Source organism: Plutella xylostella, chromosome 7 (assembly GCF_932276165.1).
Source record: "Plutella xylostella chromosome 7, ilPluXylo3.1, whole genome shotgun sequence".
Lineage (NCBI taxonomy): Eukaryota > Metazoa > Arthropoda > Insecta > Lepidoptera > Plutellidae > Plutella > Plutella xylostella.
This window is the reverse complement of record NC_063987.1, coordinates 7,995,510-8,018,698: the sequence shown is the minus strand read 5'-3', so window position 1 is coordinate 8,018,698 and position 23,189 is coordinate 7,995,510. Positions and strand designations below refer to the sequence as shown.

At 36.2% G+C, this 23,189-nt stretch overlaps 4 long non-coding RNA genes across 4 annotated transcripts; 3 read left to right on the top strand and 1 right to left on the bottom strand.

Annotated features, from left to right (window-relative positions):
* Positions 1-1,573: 1,573 nt before the first annotated feature.
* On the top strand, positions 1,574-3,434 carry LOC119690803. Its single transcript, XR_007266512.1, has 2 exons — positions 1,574-3,210; positions 3,343-3,434. It is a non-coding gene; the product is annotated as an uncharacterized LOC119690803 (long non-coding RNA).
* Positions 3,435-9,878: 6,444 nt separating this feature from the next.
* Positions 9,879-10,608, top strand: LOC125488791. The gene is made up of 2 exons (XR_007266510.1): positions 9,879-10,133; positions 10,266-10,608. It is a non-coding gene; the product is annotated as an uncharacterized LOC125488791 (long non-coding RNA).
* A 417-nt stretch (positions 10,609-11,025) lies between these two features.
* On the bottom strand, positions 11,026-13,247 carry LOC125488787. Its single transcript, XR_007266505.1, has 3 exons — positions 12,780-13,247; positions 12,092-12,247; positions 11,026-11,323 (listed from the first exon to the last, which is right to left on the bottom strand). It is a non-coding gene; the product is annotated as an uncharacterized LOC125488787 (long non-coding RNA).
* Positions 13,248-19,233: 5,986 nt separating this feature from the next.
* LOC125488790 lies at positions 19,234-19,757 on the top strand. The gene is made up of 2 exons (XR_007266509.1): positions 19,234-19,427; positions 19,648-19,757. It is a non-coding gene; the product is annotated as an uncharacterized LOC125488790 (long non-coding RNA).
* The last annotated feature ends 3,432 nt before the right edge of the window (positions 19,758-23,189 follow it).

The window sequence follows — 23,189 nt, the reverse complement described above, 5'->3', positions numbered from 1 at the left end:
TTTGTGAGAACGATCAAGAACTAGCATTAGTTAGGAACGGTCTATACAATCAAGTTTGGGATCAGAATGTTCAAAATTATAAAATCTTCGAACATGAACTGTGTTTCCAAGATGAACTTCTCTTGCGCGGCAATAAGGTGGTCATTCCTTCCAGCTTAAGGTCAAAGGTGCTGATAGCTGCTCATGAGGGTCACCCCGGAATTGTGGCGATGAAAACGCGATTACGTTCCAAGGTTTGGTGGCCCAAAATTGACAAAGATGCCGAACACTTTGTCCGGTCCTGCAAAGGCTGCACCTTGGTTTCTGCGCCAAATCCCCCAAATCCCATGCGAAGGCGGGAACTTCCAGCTCAGCCCTGGATTGACGTAGCCATAGATTACTTGGGGCCGTTACCAAGTGGACATTACCTCCTGGTAATTGTAGACTATTTTAGCCGCTACAAAGAAGTTAAGGTTACTAAGACTATTGACACATTGCAAACGGTAAATATGCTTAAAGAAATATTTTCGCGGTTAGGAGCGCCAGTCAGTATTACAGCTGATAACGGGCCACAGTTTTCTAGTGCAGAATTTGGGCGTTTTTGCAATGAGTTTGGTATTCGGTTGTATCATAGTATACCTTACTGGCCACAGCAAAATGGTGAGGTTGAGAGACAGAACCGTGATATATTAAAACGTTTGCGGATAAGTCAATCTCAAAAATCTAATTAGCAAGATGATTTGCTTAAGTACCTGACTATGTATAATGCTACCCCCCATTCTGTCACAGGGAAACCTCCAGCAGAACTCTTTTACAAGCGTCAATTTAGGGATAAGCTACCCTCCATAATCGATGTAGAATTCGCAGACACAGACATGGAAACCAGGGATCGCGATACCGAACAAAAACAGAAAGGGAAGGAGTACGCAGATAGGAAGAGACACGCAACAGAATCGGATATTGGAGTCGGTGAAAAGGTCTATGTGAAGAACATGACAAAAGACAACAAACTGACCGCGCCGTTCAATGATACACCACATACAGTCATCACTAAGAATGGTGGTGATGTAGAACTCCAGAACGACGACAACGGACAACTTCTGCGTCGTAACATAGTGCATTTAAAACGGATTGAGGGTCAGTGGAAAGTTTGTCCTGAGGATGACAACTCTGTCGATAACGCAGTCAGAAGTGAATAAATTTAAATCATGATGTCTCAGATTGCCAACCAATTAATTAAAATTAAACCATAAATTATAACATATATTTAAATATAATTAAATTTATAATATATAATTAAAATTAAACCAATTAATTAATTAAAGAATTACTTACGATTAGTTTAGTTTAGTATTATGTTAACAGTGTTTAAGTAAAATAAGTGTTTGAAGGAAATTTGATTAAATTTATTTTTATTTTGTAAAAGGTAGATGTAATGTATAATAAATGAATGAGTTGCTGGTGACGCGGGCGGCGGAGCGGGGCGCGGGGCGCAGGCGCTCCCCGCGCCACTCTCCGCAGAACCGTTGCACGAGGAGCACGTTCAAAATATAAATCTGTGTTTTATTAGTACCAATCGATCCTGTACAAATTGTTACCATCGTATTATTTTTCCATTTCGTTTTGTGCTTTTTCTGCTGCCTTCCATGTTATTTTTCACGCTACGGTTCTGTTGAGTCGAGTATTCTGCTTCAAACCAGTGAACACAGTTGTGATGGTGATTTGAGACAGGACTCCAGTATTTTGAGATAGGACGTGTATTTGTTGTGTTTATAATTATGTGTAGTGAACATGTCGTACAAGAGGTGCTGTATTCCAGGCTGTTCATTTACTGCAGGTTTGTAAACGACAAACTACTTGATATCAACTGCAACCACCTACTACTTAGATAGGTAATGCTTTGAAAAGTAAGTTTATTATGGGCATTTCTTGATGATGTTAGGGGGGCTGGATAAACTAAAGAAACTCTGAATCTTACAGGCTAGCTAGTTGATCTATGGTATGGGCAAGGATTTGACATGTGTGAGGCATCTCCTCTCACATTTTGGTTGTATGAGTAGGTATCTTAAGAACAAATTATTATAACATTTTAATAAATTAATTATTATCTTATTTTCAGCTAACACCTCAAAGATATGTGGTAAATTGAGCCAAACGGAGCTGGAGTTATTTACAAAATTAAAGCTTGCCAAAAGAAAACTAAATAAGAGCAAGAAGATTTCCATTCAAGCTAGACAAATAAAAGCAGCTAAGAAAATATCAACAAACCCAGCATTTATAAAAATTATGGATGATTTGCCAGCATCTGCAAAAATACCGCTTATGCTACAGATTCGGGAGCAAAAAAAAAGGAAAAGGAAGACGTTTTAGCATGAAAAAGAAGATTATGGCATTATCTATCATGAAACAAAGTCCTAAGGCTTATAGATTTTTAAGAAAAACTTTGATTTTGCCTGCGCCAAATACATTAAAAAAACTATTGACCAGAGCAAACATCAAGCCTGGCATCATAAGAACATTTTTGACCAATTGAAGACAAAATCCAAAACAATGAAAGAAAACGACAAATTATGTATTTTAATGTTTGATGAGATGTCCCTCAAAACAAATGTTACATATAATGAAAGAAAGGATAGTGTAACAGGATTTGTAACGAACAGAGAGGAAACAAAAAAAAAATGCAAATCATGCACAAGTTTTTATGATACGAGGGCTACAAAGAAATTATAAGCAGCCAATATCATATTCATTTTAATCAGGGGCAACCAAGGGACCTGAACTTGCTCACCTAGTCAAAGAAAATATTATAAATTTTAAAGAAGCTGGATTTAAGGTGGTTGCTACTGTTTGTGATCAAGGCACAAATAATCGCCAAGCCATCAAATATCTGATAGACGAGACAACAGGTGATTACTTGAGAAGAGGTGAATGCCCAAAAGATAATATTTTTGTTGTTAATGGAAATTAGATAGTCCCATTGTACGACCCCCCACATCTTTTAAAGGGGATAAGGAATAATCTCCTAACAAAAAATCTTGTTTATGAAATGGACGGACAACAAAAAATTGCCAAATGGCAGCATTTGCAGCAGCTACATGGGGAAATCCTGGCTACAAAGGTGTGAGGCTTGTACCAAAATTGACAGACAACCACATTTTTCCCCAAAAAATTGGAAAAATGAAAGTCAAATATTCAGTGCAACTGTTGCATCGAACATGGGATACCTTGCAGGTACTTATTTAATTATATCTGTTTTATATAACTTAACTCAATAAGGATGCCTTTTGTTTTATAAACAAACATCAGTTGTATTGAAGATCTCATAACTGACCTTACAATAATAACTATCGTCTTTTTTTTCAGACAAGAAAATACTCCCTGAAGAATGCAATTAGACTGCAGATATATTATTATAATTTGATAAATTATTTGATTCAGTCAACGGTAGCTTCAATCAAAAGACGCGTTTCGCAAAGCCGCTTTTAGGTCCAGCAACACCAACATCTCTTCACCACAAAACTTGGGACGAAGGAAGAAAAATATTAAAAACTATGAAATTTGGTTACTGCTGTAGGAAAAAAGGAAGTGGTACCCACAATATTAATAGTTGGTTGTGGACATTGGAAGGAATGGAGATTTTATTAAAAAAAATTGAAAGAGGAACATAATGTAACCTCAATTTGGATGCGCCACCTGAACCAAGACCCAATTGAAATTTTTTTTGGTGCCATAATATCCCACGGATGCCGCAACACCAACTCGACCCCGGAGCGGTTTGAGTCAGCATTTACGACCTTTTTAATCAATAGCCTGCCTGACCAGTGTCCACGCCCCGGGAGGGAATTGTGAAAAAGATTTAGGAGAAGCACTTATAAACTTGATTGATGAAGACTGCAAAGGCAATGACGTCTCATCATGTGAAGTGCTTTTGACTGATATTTTATCCATAGAACTAGAGTCAATGGAATCAAAGAAGGATCCTAAAATATTGGCTCCCTTACAATATGTAAGTGGATACTTTATCAAAAAATCGAAAAAGATTTACAAAACATGTAAAACATGCCACGATACGTTATTGGCAGGTGAAGAAACGGAGTACATCAGGTACAGAGAATATGCAGGTCGTCGTTGGCTTTGCAGCCCAAGTGACTCAGTCGTCACTTTGATATCAAATATGCAGGATGTAGCAATGGTTTTATTAAAAAGAAACTTAGAAAAGAATAATTTAAAACAATATATATCTTCAGTGATTTACACATTAGTAGATTTTAATGAATTATCTGATGGTGAGAATCATAAGGAGAAGCTGATTCAATTCCTAATAAATGCTGTTTGTCGATTCTTTATTTACAATAATTGTAAACTAATTAATAGAATTTTATATGGAAAAAGTGATATCGACGACCTTAACGAGAAATACCAAATAATGGCAAAAACATCATTTCAAAAAGGCCTTAAAAAATGATAATTGGACCCATTCATTGGTTTTTGTTGTTAAGGCCTTGTCCTTTCTCATCCCACCACTTGCGGCTACCGTCCAACGGGTCGACGAAAGTCCCACGCTACGCTTGCCTGTACGTGGACTCCACCCGTAAACTCGTGTATACTTACCCCAACGGTCACCAGCCACCTGTGTATTTATTTACTTATGTTGACGTTAACATTAAGTGGTTTATATGAGACAAACAACTTTGTAAATTTTACCAACTCATGTTTTGAACATTACACATTCTTACAGATTTTGGAGGCATGGTTGAATGGTGTAACCACTTTTTCAAATGTATATAAATGACTATAATTGTATTTAATCTGTTTAAGTAAGGAATAAGTAACGTTTTTGTTGAATCTTTGCCCTGTATAAGTATGTAAATATTTGCTAATTAATATACTTACTTTAAAGTAATTCTACCTCAGCTACTATTAATAATAGACGCATTTTTCCTGAAATAAAAATGACATATTATGTATCTAGCCTATCTGAAACCTAGTTAAACATTGTGAGATATGGCGTTTCGACTTTCTCCGTGTTCGGCATCATAAGTGACAGTTAAATAAAGTCCATTTTTCTCTCCACCTTTAATTTGCAAGGTGCGGGTGCCTATATAAATAGAGTGAGTCGCCCGCGCGCCTCAGTTGTAATATCACCATGCAGAAATGACTAGGTTTCAGATAGGCTAGATACATAATATGTCATTTTTATTTCAGGAAAAATGCGTCTATTATGTAGTCTGAGCCTATCTGAAACCTAGTTAAACATTGTGAGATGTGTTTATTATCGCATGGTGGAGAGAAAACCAACTGTGACCCATAAGCTACTGATGAGTATATCAGTAGATAAATATTTGAATCTATAAATTTATAATGCATAGATTTCTAGGTAGTAGATATACTAAAAAGAAAGGTATAAGTATACATAAGACTTAAGTACTTCCTTATTATTCCTGACTTGTCAGAAAGTTATGGAAGGTATGTTCCTATACATATAGGTAGGTATTTATAAATATGGATACACACAGTGCCTCTTCGAAAGCAATACTTATAAGTAATTATTAATCAAAATCTTGTTTTTGTCAAGGCAATATTTTTAACATACACTAGCCGAATGTATGGAACCAGTGAAATACTTTGCAACAATAATTAAATACGAATAGTTATCTTTTCATTCTACTTACAGTTAATTCTTAGTTGAGATTTTCTTCCATCAAAATAATGTAGAACTACGAATGGTATTTTGTCACTTTGTTAGTCAGTATTTAAAATGTATAACTTTGTTTTGTTTCGTTTACTACTTGTTATTAGTTAATAATGTGGGAACTTATTATTGGCCTTGTACACTATTAATTATCTTAAGTCACATATGTTTTATAAGCGCTGTTAGTTTCCTGAATAAACATAAAATAAAAATAAAAAAATACTTCTCTAATATCGATTTAGCCAGGCCGCACACCAGGCATACATTTGTAACGCGATAATTGTGGCGCCACATTTGAAACGCAACATTTTTAACGCACCCAAACATTTTGTACGTGAGCACGCATACCGAGGAAACACACACCGAGGAAACATTTGTGGCGGGCGCACTTTGTGGCGAGACGTTGTCCGCGCCACACGAATTCAAGATGGAAGGCCTTGGTCTCCTATTTACGCCGTAGGTCGCGACCAGCGTCACGCCGTAGGCCGCGTCACGATGCTCACTATAGAAATGTACTGATGCGGTCTCCCTCACACGCCGACGTTGGCGCGTAGACGTAGTGAGTATCGTGACGCGGCCTACGGCGGTGACACTTGACGCGACCTACGGAGTAAATAGGAGACCCGGGCCGAACACGTTCGTTTTTTGTGCCGCGTTGGTTTGCAAATATGAAAGACAACATTGAATTTTACGTTAAGTTTATTGTAGAGGTTGAAAAAAACCCTGTATTATACAATCACACGCTCAATGATTATACTAACAGACGGATTACAGAAATTATTTGGACAAAGATTCGCAAAATTTGAAATTCCCGTACAATGTGCAGTCTTGATTAAATGGATGAACCCAATAACGTCTTTATTTTCTCAATCGCCACATCAAGAAATCTTCGTCATCAGACGATGATGTCGAAATTCTTAAAGCGGTGCCACGCTACAACTGTGCTTCTGATGTGATATACAATACATTTGTATGTGCATACAATTGTAGCGCAACGATTGTGGCGACGTAAATACCGTAAAACACAAATGTATGCCTGGTGTGCGGCCTGCCGTTGTTGTTGGTTGTAGATTATAATCGATGAAATGGAACGTAGTATTCACAGAGTAAACTTTTTTTTTTTTTGGTCGCATTTCGGTCGGTCGGTCGAATTTCCGTGCGGCTTCGAAGTTTACGGTGCTCCAGAATACAGATTTTAGCCACCCATCGCCTTTTCCCGTTAGCAAATTGTCTTGAATGGTTTCAAAGCGTATAGGGAAATTGAAATTGTCTATTGAAATGAGAATCGGCTTCCTGGACCGAAAACAAATGTTATCTAAAACGCATATGCGCAAGGAGTTCGGCGTCAATGAGGCGAACTGGCGGCGGCCCTAGCGACCCGTGGCGGTCATGGGCGGTGAAAAATTTGCCACCGGTGATCAGCACTTGGTAATCAAGCCATTTGCCACTCAGGAGGTGAATAATAATGTTTAATTATGCTATGTGCCATCTTTTGTGTGTTTTGTTTATGTATGAACTCATGTAAATTAATTTTTTTAGACTATAAGTTGACCACGAGCCAGATGCTTTGGCCACTATTCACGTTATACTTAGTGTCACCTTTTTGTTTTAATGTAAGTAACTAATAGTGTATTTGATTTTTTTTTCAGACTGCATCATGCTTTGGTCAATGGCAGGACCAGTTAACGTCGAGGCCAATCCTCAGCCCCATTATAGGCGAGGTGCAGACACCCTGACTACATTGTTGTCGAGGTGCAGCACCCTGAGCAGTCATTGGGCTCAGCTAATCCCCCTCGCACCTCAGAGCGCCGATCCAGCCGCAGCAACCAAGTCGACCTAGAAGTCAATAGGATGACGGCGATAAAAGAAAAGAGGGTCGAGGCTGAGCTGCTGACAGCACGGGCTTTAGGGGACCTAGCATCAGCGGTCCGTGATGGGGTAAATGTGCAGTGTTAACTGTGTTAACAATATATTAGCGCCATCTATAAATTTGAAGGTTTAACTACTTAGTTTCCTATGTAAACACAGCGTTATCTCGCAGGCTACTTGCATAGATCGATTATTAAGCATTACTACACTATTAAGTTCCTATACATCCTGCTAGATGGCGCAGTGTCGGGGGTGGTGGTAGCATATAAGCCGCTACAGGCGGAGTCTCGGCCTCTTTCCACGGGACCTCGCTGTACAAGCAACAATAAACTAGTATCCAGTATTACCAACACGCGGTTTCCTTCACATCCACGAGTCATCCCCTTCATGCAGAAAGAAATTGCACAATATTTCAATAAATAACAAACAGACATTGATTATAATATTATTTCTACCTATGTTGATTGAGGTACCAATGTGTTTTTTTTTGTTTTAAGTTTTTGTCATTTTGATTAATATAAAAAAGCATGTACAATTGTACATACTGTATGGTTATGTTTCTATTGTTATAAGTTTTAAGTGTTTTAACAGTGTACGATATGGTTTTCCTGTGACCTATACTTTTGAAAATTTTAGTTAAAATGTTGATTAATGATAAACAAAAAAATTATAAGGGTTTGTTCCACAATGTCATTTAAAATACCAAGGAGATTAAACCTTCTGTTAAATACTTTTGCGTTTTACCAAAAAAATGCTCATACATTTACCTGTTACGTAGTTACCTGGGGCTTTACAGGGAAGTCAAAGCGGCAACGTCGCTTTTTGACATTTCGATCCACGGACCATTTTGGTATGAAAATATGGAATGAAACTATTTAATTAGGAATAAAAGCCTTTTAAGAATTTTTAAGTAGGAAAACAGTATATTGCAATAATATAATCTTTATTAATATCGGCTATACGAATTTTTTTATTATTGTATAATGCCATCTTTACATTTTTATACCAGAAAATGGTATGTTTCTATGATAATCCTCTTTGTGTGTTTATGAAACGTTTAAGTCAAATGTCAAAGGTGTTTGATTTCAATAATTTTCTTGTCTTTTGTGAGAACATAAATTTCTTAAGTAAATAAAGTTTATTTGCGTTCACTGATTGTGTAAGATGTCTAAAAAAGTAGTTTAACGTGAGAGAAGTGTTAATTTTTCGAGAGATGAAATGGATATGTTAATAAACATAATACAAGAAAATAAAAATGTTCTTGAAAACAAAAAAAGCGATGCAGTTACTTGGCAGGAGAAAGAGTCCTGCTGGAAAATAATCGAAGCAAAGTTCAATGCCACTAGTGGAGCTACCTATCGTTCCGCTAAAAACCTTAAAACAAAATATGAAGGCCTCAAGAGAGAGACTCGAAAAAAATCAGCTTGTATTCGTGCTGAAACATACCGCACTGGAGGAGGAACAAGTACCGCTGTACCACTCACAGACACTGAGCTTAAAATAAAGGACATGATTTTGTTGTCTGTTGATGGCATGAAGAGTGACTTTGATGCCGACCATGTGGTAACTGTTGGTAAGAGCCAATTGTATTCATGTATCATATAATGTATCTGCATTGCAATTATTTATATTCATCTCACATTATGGTTTATTTGCAGTTATTACACAACCGGTACTAATTATTATGACACAGAGGAAAAAAATGCTTATACTGAAAACATTGAAAGTATGGACCAGACTAACCTACAACAACAATTCGAAGATTCCAGAATCCCCAACATCAATTTTTCCAAAACAAACACTATGCGGGAACCAATTAAACCCATCCCAAGTCCCAACAAAGGAAAATGTGGCTGACAAGTCTTTTGAAGGGGACAAAAAATGGTCACAGTGGAAGCCAACATCCCTGCGATCAAAAAAACATCCTGCAGCCTTACTCCCAGCGATTAATAGTCGCTATCCAAAAAAGCCAATTAAAACTCAGTTGAAAAATTTAGGCCGATTCAGTTGGTACCACCACCTCGGTTTTGACTGAGCCGCGGACCAGGGACAACGTAGAAAATGTATCAAGAAACGACTAGTGATTATTTTTGAAACGGTAGCCGAAGTAAGCCGATATCAGGCCGATGTTGCGATCGTATTTCAATAGAGGTGAAAGAAAGAGATGTCGCTCTATAAAATTGTATAAGATCTTGTGTTTTTTCTCGCTCTGACAAGGAAAAAATTGGTGTGCGTTCGAAGTACTAGCGAAGCTTGAAATAAGAAATCCGGTAATCATCAGTCCATATTATGTTTTTATGTTTTCAATGTTAGTAAAATATTAATTAAAATACTTATTAAACAATAGTTTAAAGTCATCACTCATGCCATTTTTTACTTATTATTCACAAAAACTTAACGTTGTAAACGTTAAAATATGAAATTAGGGGCTTTTGAACGCATTCAAACTAAAAATCAAAATACTCTGTGAACCTGTGAAAACACTCCCTCCACTTCATTCATACAACATACAATAACAATGATAAAACAAAATTACAAATGGAATTTCCTTATTTAAATAGATATTTGTGCACTAAATACATAATAATATGATGTAAGTATAGTATTCTGATGGAGTGGTTAAGTTGCAGACTCAGATCGACTCGATTTATAAAATAGACCGATAAAATATTACGATAATTTGTTACAAAGTTATAGATATTAAACTATCAATCATTGTTTACAGAAAGAAGAAGAAGACGTTGCGTGTCACCGTATAGCCAAGGAAATATCTTGTGAAAGTTTTAACTCAAGGCGGAAATTTATTGAAAAAATACTCAACATAACCTACAATTACAGTGAAATACTGACAATATCGTACCGTGATAATATTTCTGAATAATAAGTGCAAACCCATACTCTAAGATCGTGCTTTCAACCACATACTTAATACAATTCCATAATCATATCGAAATCCAAAAGTTCGTAAGTCGTAAGTGATCATAGTTTAGGTATGTACTTATTAGACTCATGCATTGTAAACTCTATAAACGATTACTCGTAATGTATTAATCATATTAAAAGTTGAATGCGGCTGTTTTATTTTTTATTCTTTATGTTTAAAGCAGTTCTAAGAAAAAGCAGTAATAACTAGTAATAAGAGTTGTAACATTATGCATGGACCAAGTGTCTGCTTATGTTAAAAACACAATGTTATCATGTAAGTAAACCCTGCTTTAAACATAAAAAATGTATCTACCTAATCTTCATAAAGCAGATAATGCTAACACCCTGATTACACCACCAAGTAGAGCGGCCCGAGACAGTGTCCTCCGCTGAGCACTCTGTTATTGTGATCCACGGAATGGTTTAATATCGGCCAAGAGTACTGTCTTGCCACTCTACTCAGTAGGTGATTACAAGGGTATTACATTGCAACAGGTAAAAGTTAGTATACAGGGCCTCAAGTCTGCTAACGAATGAGGAGGATATGGTAGGTATCCATATATTAAAAGTACAACTTACAATGTTACTTATACAATTTCTTCCATGTTGCAATGTTATCATTGCCGGACTCTTAAGAAGGAATACTTCCTATCAAGCCTTTATAAAGCAATAGTATCATGAATGACCTCTTAGTCAAGTGCAACATCAACAGGTAAATAATGAAATGAAACATGGTTTTTGCTGTATTTTGTGTTTATTAAGTATCATATATTAAATCACATCACAATTATTATCAGTGTTCTGAAATATCAAGCATAAGCTTCTCTTCTATTAGCTAAAAAACTGCTCTCTGATTATCTGAAATAAGATAGAAATATAGATTAATAGTAATTCTATAGGTTAGGATATAATAATAATATATTGTACAGTCAGCCAAAGAGATATGTATGCCACCCCAACGCAAGCCCTTAGATATTATGACAATTGATAGGTAATATTTATGTAACATGAAAAATAAGGATAACTAATATTAAGGTAAGTAATACTTAAGTTAGTAAGTATTGATAAAATATTATTATTCCACCCATGAGGATTAAATTTTTGTTGCTGTGGTGGCATAAATATCTATTGCTGACTGTACTATCAAGGTATTGATACAACTTTATTTAGTAGATTTTCTATTCTATTCTATTCTGAGAGGTGGCGAAGCTCCTGTACGTGGCTCTCTTGAGTGGAACCTTTGTACATATCTCCTTAATTTTAGCTCAGCCAGCCTAGCTCTCGAGTAAAATGGAGCAGCAAGCCTGGGTGTTCCAATAGCTGAGATAGGCGTTCTGTTGGTCCAAGAATAGATAGTCTTGTTTCTGTAGTAGGTGGAGATTGAGCCAGCATAGGTATATTTTTTTAACTACAAAAGATACCCACCGCAGCACTACAGTTTAATCCTAAGGTACTTAGAAAACAGATGAATCAAATAATATTTTATAGATATAGAATCTAGATAAGCAAGCCAAGTAAATTATTTTTCTTACTTTCAGTGCATCATAAAATTAAAGTGTTTGTGCTAGGGTAGTATTTCATATATTTTTTGCTACAAATAAATTGAAATCAGCTTAAGTGACTTACTCAGTAGCAGAATGATATGCCAATTTAGTTTCTTATGTAGGTATTAACTTCATAAGATCTTAATACAACTTGTTGTTAAGTACTTCACATAGGCACTTGAATATTTAGTCTTGGTTATAAATTCCAGTCTGGAGCCAGTTGCAACGCAGTAAAAACCTACAAATACCAAAAATTCTGGTTAGTATCATGGGGTTTAGGTTACAGACATTATGATAGTATAGGAAGGTTTATCTTATTATTATTAGTAGGTATATATTGTTAGCCACTGGACTTAGCTGGAGCGAGACCAAACATAGGTGGTTTAAACAAAGATAGGTGGCAGATTTTATGACACCTCTGGGGTGCCATAGGACTACAACAATGGTAAAAGAAGGTTTGTCTTTGTTTTGAAGGATATTTTCTTTAAGGCTTCTTCTTCATGCCTTAAGAACATGAGAGTTAAGGCGGTCATCCATTGGCGAGGCGACGGTATAGATTGTTGGCTTGTCGAATCTCGTTGGTGATCCATTAGCGAACCAAACAGTCTACTTTCATCATTGGCAAAGTCGTGGCGTGCTTTTTGTAACATCGTTGGAGGTTTTTTAGACCGCGGACTTAGAGGTTATTGGAGGTTTTGCTCGCGAATGGATCATCGCCTTTAGTTGAAGAAACTTTTACATGTACCTCTATTATGTTCGTGGATACTCACCTTATTTGTTACGCTCAAATCAGCTAGTTTCATGAAGCTAAAGTCTTCAATCAAATTGTCCGTCAACTCCTTTAAATATGCTTTAAAATATCCAGGGAGACTGGTTTGCAATCCTCACGTATCCTCAGTAACTACTTTCACATCACTTTGTGGGTGTAATTACAGGCTCTTTTTCTTACAAAAATAGGAAAAATTAGCCATTGTAATGGCTTTGCGTTGCAAGAATAGGAACTTTTTTCAAAGAGGCGTTGAGTCGCAACTTTGACATATAATCTACTCTGTGTGATGAGCTCATGATGAGCTCGTGGTGCGAATTTCTAGCTTAGTAACGCTATAATTTTCACTGAACGGTTTGCGTGACGTCATAACACAATGAGCCGCAAAAATGTGCGGTGGGAGTACGATATTAGCGATTTTGTTGAAATCGATTCAGCCACTCATCGCTGGGAGTAAGGCTGCTGCCCTATCTAAATCAAAACCTAAAAGGCCATTTGAAAAATTAGCAGAAGCAAAATTAGAGGTAGCAAATTATATTAAAAAAAAAAATTTTAGAAGAAGAGTTAAAACTTAAAATGAAAGAAATGGAAGAAAATAAAAAAGGTGGACATTTGAAGAAGAAGATAGACAGCGAAAACTAAAATTTGAAGATGAGGAAAGAGAACATAAACGTGAAATCTAAGCTCTAGAAAAAAAATATTATGGTTGAAAATATTATAATTAAATAAAAAAATATTAAAATGGTTAAAGGTTTATTTAAATTACATGTATTACTTATCTTAACAATGACACAAAGTAGTTATTAATCAACCTATTTCTCACATTAGTGTCCTGCATGTTTAGAGGAGTAGCTATTTGTTCATTGTCGTCAACATCAGGTGGTATATTATCTTGAAATAGCTCATCTCGCATATCAATAGCTATATTGTGCAATACTGCACATGCCACTATCACTGATTGAACCCGTGACACATGCAGAATAAATTTTTTTGATAGTTCCAGTCCCATAAGTTCGCTCTACCACATTTCTACTTCTTATTTGTGCCTCATTAAATAAATGTTCAGCAGGTGTAATTGGGTTTTGCACTGGCGTTAGGAGGTATGCAGTGTTCTCATAGCCCTTGTCTCCCACAATCACACAATCACCAAATTCTTTGTTTATTAGCCTCTGTTTGATATGAGAATTGTTAAATATGGTCTGGTCATGGACTGCTCCTGGCCACCTGGCCACAATATCCATTATTTTAAGTTTTGCATCAACTACAGTTTGGACATTAAATGAAAAGTTAGATTTTCTGTCTCTATAGTTCTCTGTAATGTCACCACCTGAAAACAAAAAAAGAGTAATGTATAATTTGAAATAAGCAAGGGATGAGATAATTTATTACATGTATAGCTAGCTAGGCACCTCATTCATTTTCATAATCATCTACTGCCGGTGGACTCCCAGAAATACTCGTAGGCCTCTACCAGTGAGTGCCACAACAGTCTGTCCTCTGAATATATACATTATAATGTGAGATTCTTACCTGGCGATTTAATAGCTACATGAGTGCAATCAATGGCACCAATTAGTTTTGGGAATCGCGCTATGTCAAAAAATTCTTGCTGTTTTTGAATGTTGTCCCTTGGAAATTGTATTTATTGCGGTCGCAGTCTAGCAATTGCTTCCGATACAGTCTTTACGATTCGACTAGCCGATGTCTTGCTCACACCAGTGAAGTGCCCACTACAGTGAGAAAACTACCAGTTGCATAATATCTCATTGTCAACAGCAGACGACACATAGGCGTAATAGCCTGATTTCTGAAATAAAGTAGTGCATAATTATTGTTTTATGGGTTAACCCAGAGTAATAATAAATAGAAAAACGAGCAGGTTTGTACTGTTACCTTTCTGTATTTGTAGATATTTCATGTTCTATCAATGAATAAATATAATGTACAGCTTCTTTTGTGAGCCGGAACCGCATCCTAAAATCGACATCATCTCACAACTCAATGATTTCAAAAGGAAGGATAGGCCCTCCAGAACATTTTACTCAAACCTTCTTCATACAAGCAAAATAACTGTTATCTGTCATAATTTGTTTGAACTATGTCAGTGCCTAGCAACTATCTTGACGACGTAACCTTGTACGTGCGTTAATAATTTACCATCCCGGACATTGTTTTATTAATTGCAGGCGCCATATCAATAATTTAAGACAAATCCAACTACTAAAATTAAAACTGTTTTGGGCTGTAGACCTGTAGAGCGTCCCGTACAAATGGACTAAAAATCACGCTCCAAAACGTAAGTGTGTGCAACAAGAAAATGTTCTCGGGGGATAGTCAACAAAAAATGACGTCCGCACAAGGTTACAGCGCGCGGCCATTGTAGACTTTGGTAGTAAAATAATTATCACTTTATAATGTGTTTATTACTTAATTTAATGGTAATTACCGATGATACGATATTCGATGTTTCTTTTTGACCTTCGTATAATGGTTTTTGCAGCGTTTCACAACACAACTACATATTTATCACAAGATTCACAAGACCATCTCTCGGCCACAGACAACTGTCGACTGAGGAGCGTTGGCCCTAAAATTACGATTTTAGGGCCAACGCGCGGGTGCCATTTTTTTGAGTGGGAGGCCCTGTCCTTACGCTAGTAATATATATGTCAATGTAACAACTCCATATAATTTGATCTGGTTCTGTAGACGGGATTCCGGTGTGGTCCCATCAGACGATCATAAAATTCGTCAAATTCGTCCTCTATCAAATCAAAAACTTCCATTTTTATCGAAAATATCTTAATTCACCACCTTGAATTATTATTTGTGTAAGATTTGTCAAACTGAAAAGTAGAAAAATGGCGGAAAACTGACAGGTAACTTTCCTAATCGCCACTTCATCCGACCTATAAGATACAAGTGACTTTACAGTCGTTTGCAATAGAAACCAACAATCATGTAAACAAATATGGAGGACTGACATTGACAGCGTATTGTTTATGCCCATAGTGATGTCATAGTGTTCTAATTAAATTTTTCTAATTATTTTAATTTTAAGTCATAGACTATGGCCCATAGTAGGATAGGTACTAAAATAAAACTGACTAAATAGATTAAATATATAAGCCATAGACTATAAAATAAAACTGATTATATATAAAAAAGTGTTTATTTATTTACAAATTTAAATCTTCGTCTTCGTCATCATCACTATCAGAAGTGTCGCCGGTGACTGCAATTATTAATGGAACCACTGTGTCATCGCTTGTTGTGTCTAAAATGCCGTCGAGCTTTTTCAGTTCTTCCTCTTCCTTTAGGACGTGATTTACGCATTTCGACCATTGTTCGGCTCCGATTCTCGCAAACCCTTCGTTTAATAAAGTTTTTATTTCCGCCATTTTAAAAGATTTATTATTTCTCCCAACATAAGACTTAACCTGTGCCCAAATGAGCTCAATTGGGTTGAGTTCGCAGTGGTAGGGAGGAAGGCGAAGCACAGTTACTCCTTTCGATGCGGCGAGCTCGTCAACGTATTTTAAAACATATTTTTTTTGATCAAATTTTGTGAGTAACTGTGCTTTTATTTCCCTTGTTTCGAAAGCTATATTTTTGCTTCGTAACCATTCTTGTATAGCATCCTTCCTCCAGCTCATGTTGGGCACTCGTTCGAGTTGGCGAGAATGGTATGGAGCATTATCCATTACAATTACAGATCCCGGCTGAATTTTGTCTAAAACCATCTTAAACCTGAAACAAAAAAGATAATTTTCTGTCATAATGTAATTTTATATTTAATAAAATTAATTTTATATAGTGTTATCATAAATACTTATACAAAAATACACAAATGAAACCTTACCATTTCTCAAAATTATGAGCATCCATTTCCCCGTGATAATCGCCATCTGACTTTTTTGCTTCAAAAACCCAATCTGCGCCTTCTAAAAAACCATCTTCATTCCCTATATGTGTGATAATCAGCCTCTTTCCTTTCTGAGGATTTTTTAAGCCACTTGAAAGGCCTCTCAAGAATGCCTGTCTACTACTCTTGATGTCATTATCCATCCACACATAATTGCAGGTGTGCCCTAAGTTAAAAAAATGTTTTAAATACATAATTATGTCAATAAAAACATTGTTTATATTTAAAATTAAGCAAACCTGTAACCTATCACAATTTAAAATAATGTGTGGAATAAGTATCTTATCTATCACCATTATCTCAAACCAATGTTTTTAAGCAACCTGCGGAACACAAAAAAAAATTAAGCATTTAAATAAATAAAAAGCTCTCACCCTCATTAAGCCATGTTTCATCCAAATAATAAATCTTTTTATTTTGCTCTCTGTATTCATTGATTTTCAACAAATAATTCACCCTCCAAATTTGTAAGTCAGGTCTATCTAGCAAAATGCTTTTTCTTGATCGCTTGCAGTATGTGAAGTTTAATTTCTTCAATATTCTATACATTGTACCGAATGTAAAATTTGGTAGGCTGTCATCTTCATTGACTGCTGTAAAAATTTTGGCAATGGTTGGCAATTCCCCATCATAGTAAAATTTATGAACCTTTCTTCTTATTGCAGATAAGATAAAATCATCTAACTTATCAATTATGGCTCGATTTGCAGGTCTCTCCTAAAAAACAGACTGAGAATATTAAATGGCACAAATCATAACATAAAGTAAAGCTCAAAAGATAAAAAAAAGGCTGGCTAAGTTAATATTATAAATACCTTAGGCTGGGGTACTTCTTGATTTTGTGTGTAATGTTTCATTACGTCACGAACAATATATTCTGAGACGTCCATTATTTTTGAGGTGGTTTTATATAATTCCATTTTTGATGGGTATGTAGGAGAGGTTTTCTCCAAGTGATTATAAATATTCACCAAAATTTTTTTCTCCCTTTGCGATAACTGTTTTTTAACAGCCAATTTTCGTTTTTTGACCGGCGGCGGCGCCGGCGGAGCAGTCCCCGACGCACCTGGCTGCGGCTCGCTCATTAGGTATAATCTTAAAAACAAATATAATTGTACACACATACATTTCAGTAATTGTGATCTATTCAAATAATTTGTTACGAGGGCAATACAATATTAAAGTGCGTCTAATAGATTTCCGTTGTAGGTAATAGATCTAAATCATTCTTACCTCCTGATTACTCCTTGAGAAATAATACCAATCGTATGCTATATCAAAGTCCGTGATGCCGTGCAAAGGTCGTCGTTCCAAGAAAAATATGTCCAGCCAAATCGTAAAGCAAAACAAAAGTCCAAAATGAGAATGCAAAAACGTAGAAATCGGAAACAGAAAACGGAAACAGAAAACACTAATGCACAGCGAACCCACACAACAGTGAATGACTGTGAATGACAATTTTAATTGTCAATTTTTAAAAACTAACCATTATTTTTATGGCTTAGGATACAATCCTTTTTGGTTAATTGTATTAAGCTCTTGAAAAAAAAAATATTGTACCTATTCAAATAATATTAAATTAAAATAATTTTGACGGCCGAATGGCGTAGTGGTTAGTGACCCTGACTACTGAGCCGATGGTCCCGGGTTCGATTCCCGGCTGGGGCAGATATTTGTTTAAACACAGATATTTGTTCTCGGGTCTTGGATGTGCCCGTAAAATGGCAATAGGCTCGCCCCCTATTACATTGGGACTAACATACACTCTGGCGAAAAGTGGGTGCAGCAACGCACCTCTGCCTAACCCGCAAGGGAGTACATTAGTACAAGGCGTGAGTGCGTGTTTTTTTTTTTTAATAATTTATTAAATTTAATATAAAAGATAACGAACAACACTAACTTTTCAATGACTTATAGAGTTCGATGAGTAAAAAACTAAGATGACAGCTTGTCAAATACTTCGAAATTTTTACGCTACAAATGTTTTAACAAATTTAACTTATAAATACAAGTTAAATCGTGTTGAAGATAATGTGAAAACAATGGTGCGTTCGTTGAAATCAGACTATGTTCATATTTGATCGTCAAATGTATGTGATTACGGAGTAATCGTGACAATTTGGTTTGTTTACATTATTGTTGGTTTCTATTGCAAACGACTGTACGTGTTGGTTAGCCCTATTCAGACATTGTGGAACGCAATTGTTGAGTTTATTGGAAACTTACGTGTCAAGTAGCTTACCTGAAACTTTAATCAGACATTGTGGAACAGGCCCTAAGGGTGCGTTGCACCATTTAACTTTAACTATTACAAACGTCACATCTTCTGTCAAAGCATCGGTTAAGCGAAAAATTGGTTGCACCATTCAACTATGGTTAAAATGACGTCATAACTTTAACGATAACCATAACCACTCCATGTTGGCCGGTTACTGCTTTTGTTAAAGTCAGGTAGCTGTCAAACGCGTTGTATAACCTCAAAGTAACAGTATTACGTACAAATATTAATATTAAATAATTCTTATAATGTAGATTCTACGTGAAATAGCGCTTGAAACAAGTTCCTCGGAAATTGAGATTGAGGTGGAGTAAGTACGGAACTTACGAAATATGAAGAGAAAGGTGTACTTTCAGAGAACTGATAGATTTGCAGGTTCCAGGTCTCAAAAATGTGGCTCGTGTGTTGGCTTTAAAACTAGAACCTTTCTTACTGCCTCCAACGACGAAGTAAGTGCACCTATTATTATGTTGTAGGTGTAATGATCATCTTCACCACCAAATAAGCGTCCACTTCTAGCCATGGGCTCTTCCAAGGAGCGAAACAACACTGTGCCCTCGGCCTTCCTTATCCAGCCACTACCGGCTACCTGCCGGTTGCCGGCCCAGCGCAACAATCTAATATCAAAGTAACATACGTAACTCTTTAATTGAATAACCTTGTTTTCAGAAATTTTGCAATCACTCAAATACAGAAATATATCAATGAAAATAAGGACAGAACTAAGAAGAGTGCAGCCCATTATAGTGGCTACGGCATAGCTGCATAATATATTATGTTAAAAAAATAGAGACCTTGTGCTGTACCACCAGCTAGGTTTTTTATGATGATTCATCATCTGATGAAGAGGAACCTGTCTATGCAGTTAACAGGAATGATGAGCATAATCGAAGGATGTCAATAAATAATTATTTTAATAGATTACATCGTTTGTTTTAATTTCAACTTGTTAAGAATTAATTAATAAGATAATTAATAATAAAGGCTTCTATTCTATTCTATTTTCTGGGGTGTAAGTACCTGCACCTGGCTCTCTCGAATGGAACCTTTGTGCATATCCCCGAGGTCTAAACTGCCTTCCAAAGCTTGGACCATTTCTCCACCACGCTGGTACACTGCGGGTTGGTGGGTTCACATATCTAGATGTGCTAAATCTAGATATGCAGGTTTCCTCACCGTAAGAGCGATGGTATACATTGTAGGTACTTATGTTAAAAGAACTCATTGGTACATGTTCAGCGCCGGGATCGAACCCGCATCTCTGGCGTGAGAAGCGGGCGCTTACCCGACTGAGCTACCACCGCTCTTAATAAAGGCTTATTAGAGTCTACTTTGTCGCGGGTTTTATTGATGATCTTTTGGTATATGAATCTTTTGGTCAATATTTGGAGGAACACCAGACTTAGGTCCTATGACATGTTGACTTTGAGTGCTTTGACAGAGAATGACGGCTACAATGTACTCTGTGACGGCTTCAGTCCAACAGCTAGATTTGGTATTGCCTTACATAAAAACGTTTCCCACGATAACTTTGGGGAAAATTATGTCTCAAACGATTAGCAACCCTAATAACATTAACAATGACCGACGATTTGATGGTGCAACACGTTGCAGTAAAATGTTAACTGTAACGACTCTGTCATTGCTAAGTTTAACCTTAACTATTACGATAACCGGGATGTTGATGCAACCCACCCTAAGTGTTATAACAGTGGTGGATAAAAATAAACAATTCTGGAATTTACATATACAAGACAAAACATAATATTTACAAGATAGTCAAATTGCGGGTCCGCGCTATTAGGTTTTTAAAAACTAAAATTAAAGGCGAGCATAACCGTTCCGATTTGAGGTCCGTTTAATACTGACTCATACAATGACATAGTCTTAACACTAAGAGTGGCCTACCTGACCAATCTGCTGATACATCACTCTACACTCCATACAGTTGATGCTTTACAAAGTTGGAGATTCGTGGAATGATCCATCAGCATCCTGGCTGATGCAATAACAATATAATATGTTGCAATGCTTACGGTATCTCTGTTTATGTTTATATTTAAAGTTCCAGAAAGTTCTAAGGGTGAGATACTTGGGGGTACATAACTCCTCCCTCCTTAAGAGCGAAATTATCGGGGGGTTGCACATGCACATCTCGATGATTTCGCCACTGCAACATATTAGTGAGCTTTTTCCTATTTTTAAGAATAAACACAAAAATGATTAAAAATACAATAAAATACAGTAAAAGAGTGCCTAGACTAATGCTTTTCACTTTCACTGAATTGCCCATTTCACTATCACTTTCACTATTGAGTTGTTTCAGCATGTAAGACATGTGTTGCAGGTCGCTGAGGTCCATTCCTTGAAGATTTACTGGATTCTCGTTTTCCTTGGAGTTTACTCTGGTTTGTAGTTCCGGCAGTTTTATTGAAGGGATGCGTTCTGATGACATATTCTCGGTATATGATCGTTGATGATGCAGCTGCATATTGTTAATGTAGAGGTCACAGGGTTCGTCTATAAGTATTATATACGTACCCTTTATGGAGTTACGGCTTATTTCGCTATTACATCGCTTTTCAATAATAGTTATGTTGCGGCTATATAATATCCATTTATTAATAGATATTTTCTTAACTTTAATCTGTTCTATAATCATAGTCCAGTCAATAAATGACTCAAAATGAGGTGTAGAGTGCGTGAGCAGGTAACTAAGCGATTCCTTCAGAAACTTGTTCAGGGGGCTTAGGTTGTTAACATACCAAAAGTCCTGACTCCTGGGTGATGAGCGGGGGGAAGGAGGGGGGGTTAAAGGTACGAATTTTTGGTTTTTAGCTTATATCTCGAAAACGGTGCATCGGAGAGAAATATTTTCAACTAATGAAATGGAGCTCTTAAAATTATCTAAAACTTTTATATCATATGTTTTTTTCTAATTCCAAACCGTTTTCGAGCTATACCCTCGGAAAAAGTTGAAATTTACAAGAAAAAATTGTTCATGTCAAAACATTCATAAACATTGCTTCATATTGTCTAAACCTATCCAAAAATGAAAAAAAATAATAGGAAAGAAGTTGTAGATTTTTAAATTTCCTTTTAGAATATATATAGATATGCTGGTTAATGTCCAACCCACCTAAAGTTACAGCTATTTTACTTACAGTTAAGCTTACTAACTCGGTGAGTTATGTCAGTGAATTTAGCAAAATGCAAGTTTAAAATAGCTGAAACTTTAGGCGGGTTGGACATTGACCAGCATATGCATATATATTCTAAAAGGAAATAAAAAAATCTACAACTTCTTTCCTCTTCATTTTATTCGTTTAGGAATAGGTTTAGACAATATGATGCAATGTTTATGAATGTTTCGGCATGTATGAATTTTTCTTGTAAATTTCAACTTTTTCCGAGGGTAATAGCTCGAAAACGGTTTGGAATTAGAAAAAAACATATGATATAAAAGTTTTAGATAATTTTAAGAGCTCCATTTCATTAGTTGAAAATATTTCTCTCCGATGCACCGTTTTCGAGATATAAGCTAAAAACCAAAAATTCGTACCTTTAACCCCCCCTCCTTCCCCCCGCTCATCACCCAGGAGTCAGGACTTTTGGTATGTTAACAACCTAAGCCCCCTGAACAAGTTTCTGAAGGAATCGCTTAGTTACCTGCTCACGCACTCTACACCTCATTCCTTGACTGGACTATCACTGCAATCTGATTACAGTGAGTCGGGTGCTCTTTAAATGTCATCAGCTCCTCAGTGCATGTAATTTCAGGGTATGGTGCTCTATTTTCATGAGTGCATAGGTAATTTTCTCCAGATACCTGCTTGCAAGGTTGTATAAGTGGTAAATATGTAAAACCTCTCACCAGGATATAAGGATATTTGGGAATTATTACAAGGGTAAGGTTTTCAGGGTCATGAAAGATAGGTAAGGGGTACATTTTATAATAATTATAGGTAGAGTTTGCTATCAATGGTATTTCTAATACAAATGTTATCTTTCTATCTATCATGTATGATTTAACATTGATTGTATCTTCTATTTTTACTAAATTTTCCAAGGTAGGTGTATACATAAGGTTTTCAGATTTAGATATATTAATTAACAGCTGTAATAAATCAGTTGAGTTAAGTATAGATTGATGTACAATATTTATCTTAGTGAAGGCTAAGGCAGTCTCTAACTCGCTAATCTTTATATAA